This window comes from Vanessa atalanta, chromosome 21 (assembly GCF_905147765.1).
Source record: "Vanessa atalanta chromosome 21, ilVanAtal1.2, whole genome shotgun sequence".
Lineage (NCBI taxonomy): Eukaryota > Metazoa > Arthropoda > Insecta > Lepidoptera > Nymphalidae > Vanessa > Vanessa atalanta.
The window spans coordinates 10,359,698-10,364,825 of NC_061891.1; positions in this window are offsets into that span (position 1 = coordinate 10,359,698).

The window sequence follows — 5,128 nt, forward strand, 5'->3', positions numbered from 1 at the left end:
CAAACATAAATGAATATATATCAACAATAATGTGGATTCTAACAAAAATTAAAGTGACAGTGTCATAACAAAAATAATGTTTAAAATCGAAGAACATGTTGACAAGAGCCAGACAACGAGCGCACAACAATCCATCTCCGGACTCGCCGCTCAGCTCCGCCTCACAGGCACAGGACCCCACACAAGGAAGTAATCTAGTGTCTGCAATTGCGTCGAGCTCGAGCGACGAGTACTTCTCCCCGCCGATGTCGCCAACACCTGTACGTCGAGCGGGGAGACGCCGGCCACCGACGGGCTTGGGAGCCAGAGGCCAACCGGCCTCGAACGGAGTCCCCGCTTTCGGTGGTGGTGTGCAGCGCATGCGATGGACACAACCCATTAATGAAAATGTCATGCGCGCATACTATGGGGCTACAGAGGGGGGAACTAACCTCACGGCGTACCGTGTTAGGATGCTCTCTCTGTTTCAGGTGCTTGAACCGGCTATCAACGTCTCGGCTCAACGACTGTCGGATCAGGTGCGGGTCATTCTGCGTAACAACAGGCTGAGTGACACCGTGCTTGATCGGATTCGCTCAGAAATGAGTAATAGCGATGTCACTTCCGCCCCGTCACAGCCTGTGGTTGAGAGACCACTTCCTGCAACACCACAGGGCTCGGATCATGATGATGAAGGCGAGGGTGATATGGCTATTACAACAAGTAAGTACAGTGATCAACTGAGGAGCGCACTGGGGGATGCGATTCGGGAGTATCGTAACACTTCCGCTGAGCTTAGGCCACGGTTGCCACGTTTGCCCATGACTAAACGGAATAGGGACCTAGTGTGCACTCTGGATTCACTGCTCGCAGATTATTTTGAGAGCAGTGAAAATCTCGAAGATACGCACTCAATTCTGTTTTGTGCGGCTGTTGCAGCATGTCGTGTAGCCGGTGTTACATTTGAAGATACCGAACGAGCTATACGACCAAAGGCTGCTGCACCGGCCTGGCAGAGCAGGATTGAGAAGCGTATTAATGAGACCAGAGTGCTCATTGGAAAACTATATTGTTTTAAGGAGGGGAATACGCGTCCACGTGTAATGCGTTACGTGGGGCGGGCCTTCTTGGGGACTGGTATCATTCCGCAAGAATATCCGTCCCATGTCGTGGAGCGTATTGACTTCCTAAAACAAAAAGTTTATGCATGGGCGAGCCGCATCCGTCGGTACAGGCGGCGAGTGGACCGTTATTACTTGAATCGCATGTTCCAGAACGATCAAAGGTGGGTGTACAGAACGTGGGAGCGACTCGACCAGGGTGTGAGCGATGGGTGTCGCCCAAATGATGACGCCACGAGTACATTTTGGCGCAACATCTGGTCGGTGCCCGTCGACCACATTGAAGGTGACTGGATGCGGGAGGTCAGGCAAGCATGCGAGCCTTTGGAAGCGATGGGAGAAATTTCCATCGCTTCTGAAGATGTAGCCGCTGCAGTTCGGTCCGTTCCCAACTGGAAGTCTCCGGGACCGGACGGGCTGCATAGCTTTTGGCTAAAATGGCTGCGCAGCTCGCATGAATGCTTGGCATCTCAGTTCCAGTCAGCTCTAGAGTCTGGGTCGCTACCACAGTTTCTTACCACCGGAGTCACCCACCTGCTCCATAAGTCAGGTAGTGCAACGGATCCTAAAAACTATAGACCGATTACTTGTTTACCGACGGTCTATAAACTTCTTACCTCCATTCTGAGAGATAAGATTAATAGTCACATACAGAATAATAGTATTTTGTCTGTCTCTCAGAATGGATGTAGGGGTGGATCACAAGGCCCTAAGGAGCTACTCCTCATTGATATGATCATTAGCCAACAGGTCCGTCGTTTTCGAAAGAGTCTGTCGACATGCTGGATAGATTACAAGAAGGCCTATGATTCCGTGCCGCATACATGGCTCTTGAGGGTGCTGGAGTTGTATAAATTAGATACAACTCTATGCAGTTTCTTGAGATCATGTATGGGGCAATGGCGGACAGTCCTTCGCTATCCAGGATGTCGAACGATTCATGGTAATGACGAACCGATAAGGATTGAGCGGGGAATATTTCAGGGCGATAGTTTGAGTCCATTGTGGTTTTGTTTAGCCTTGAACCCTCTAAGTACTCTGTTGGAGGGTTCAAGGTTAGGCTATCGTTTGCGGAGAGGAGGTAAAGTAATATCCCACCTACTTTACATGGATGACTTAAAGCTCTTTGCACCTTCAGGTTCACAATTAATGGAGTTACTAAAGGTAACAGAAACTTTTAGTAATTCTATTAGAATGGAATTTGGAGTTGACAAGTGCGCGGTTATGCATGTAGAGCGAGGAGAGATTATGGAATCTGACGGATTACAACTTTCAGATTCCATAAACTTTAGATCACTGTCCGCAAACGAATCATACAAATACTTGGGTGTGTCGGAAGCGTTAGGCATCAATGTGACCGACATGAAACAATCACTGCAGGAGCGTTTCTTTGGTCGCCTGAAAAAAGTGCTCAAAAGTCTTTTGTCGGGTGGCAATAAGGTTCGCGCTTTCAATGGTTGGGTCATGCCGGTCTTGATGTACTCTTTCGGCATACTCAAGTGGACTCAAAAAGAACTAGACGCCTTGGATAGGAGAGTCCGTGTCCTGCTGACTGCATATCGGATGCATCATCCTCGGTCTTCGGTGATGAGATTGTATATCCCACGGAGATGTGGTGGCCGAGGCTTTTTAAATGCCAAGACCCTACATAACCGTGAAGTATACAAACTCAGGGAGTATTTTCTCCACACTGACTTGGATATGCACCGAGATGTAGTTACAATGGACAAGGGGCTAACTCCGCTCTCCTTAGGCAAAGAGAACTGGCGCAAACCCGTAGTACTAAGTACTGAGAATCGCAAGGGGGTATAGAAGAGCAAGGAGTTACATGGACGCTTCTATCGGGCCCTTCATGGACCCGATGTGGATTTTATGGCGTCCGTTTCTTGGCTACGGTTCGGTAACCTATTCGGTGAAACCGAAGGTTTTGTCTGTGCAATTATGGACGAAGTTATCATGACGAACAATTACCGGAAGTATATTGTGAGGGATGGCACGGTGGACATATGTCGGGCGTGTCACACTCCGGGCGAATCCCTTAGACATATTATTTCCGGTTGTTCTCGTCTTGCTAACGGAGAGTATTTGCACAGGCATAATCAAGTGGCCAAGATTATCCATCAACAACTTGCACTTCGATACGATCTTGTGGTATCAGAGGTACCATACTACAGGTATGTGCCCGACCCAGTTCTCGAGAATGGTCGTATCACACTGTACTGGGACCGATCTATAATCACTGACAGGGCTGTTGTCGCCAACAAGCCTGATATAGTGGTGATAGATCGGTCAGAGCGCCGCACGATAATTGTTGACGTCACCATCCCTCATGACGAGAATCTCGTGAAGGCTGAGACAGATAAGCAAATAAAATATCTCGACTTAGCTCACGAGGTTGTCGACATGTGGGATGTGGATACAGCAGTTATTGTGCCAATAGTCGTTTCAGCGAATGGCCTAATGGCCAAGAGCCTCGACCAACACCTTAAGAGGCTCTCGTTAGGCAGCTGGGTCAAGGGCTTGATGCAGAAGGCAGTACTCCTCGGCACGGCACGTATTGTGAGGAAGTTCCTCTCTCTGGAGCCCTGACAACCGGTGGCTTGGACCCTGTTCCCGCCACTGGTTGGCCTCTGTATTCTATATTTTTAAATATATTTTATAAATTTGTATTTTATATTTAAAAATGTTATTATACATGAGTAAAAATAAATAAAAAAAATAATAATAATAGACAGCTAGTAATAAATATCAATTAATAACGGACTTCACTTGAAAATTACTTCCAAATCAAGTATATTCTGATATCAAATTCGTCTTCATTTAAATATCCAATTTGTACGTTATAGACGAATGGGCTCGATAAATGACAAAGTTTTGAAATTATAAAGTCAATTTTTTGGGGAATATGACCAGAAAAAGCCATTTTAATAAAGGTTTTAAAATAAAACTTCGTAATTTTATTTTATTACTTATTATATTTACGGTATCGTACGCTTTTAACGAAATGACATTTTAACATTGTTGATGGTTGTCTTTAAACATTGTAGTAACAGTTTGACAATAGAATAGATTAACTGAAAATGAATTGTTTAATACACAATTGGACTTCTAGTTTCTATGACAACTTTAGCAAAACAGTAAAGGTAGAATAGTTATAATCGTTACGATTGACGATCAAGCGAAACCTCCGATGTCTAACGAACAAATGCTGTGCTTCCTACATTCAACATTTTTATAATATACGGTGGTTCTTATGTATAATATACCCTAAATATATAACATATGAAGTATTTATTGTATCTGTATTTTACTATGACAAAAACAAAATGTTCTTTATTCGTTACGCTCTTAAGAGCTCAAAACTTTTGAATCGTCGTTTTAAATTAAAACGTAAAGTTATCGGTTCGGAATTATTGACCGAGAAGAACCGGCAAGAAGCTCAGTAATTTATTTTCCATCATTTAAATGATAATGGAATGCTATAATTTAACGTTAATTTCATGAACGAAAACTCGTAATACCAACTCCACAAAATGTATAGCCTATTCCAACCACATGAGAACAAAAGCAAAATAAAAATTTTACCTGGTCGAGAGCTTCAACAATATATGATATTCAGTGTAGTTCTCCATATCCGGACAGATGACGAGAAATTGAGAGAATTCAATTGTATGTTCTAACATTTCATTTTTATGGATACAACGCAATGAGTGCGGCATATAGATTATTTAAACACTAATTACATGAAAATATATCAAATATTTAATAAAGAATAACAAAAATATAATAGATAATAATTCAAATAAGGTAGTGAGAATCATACTGGCAGTATTTAATTTAAAAAAAAATATTTATATTTAATATTTTAAAATCTAGAGAAGGTTTTCACAATCGAGCTATTGAAGTGAAACTTCTTTAGTTAATCGAATGTGAGTTGACACTTAATGACACGAAATTTCGTCACGACAAGGAGATATTTTTCTAATAATTTAATTATTAAGTTTCACTTCTACCAAAATCAAAAATCA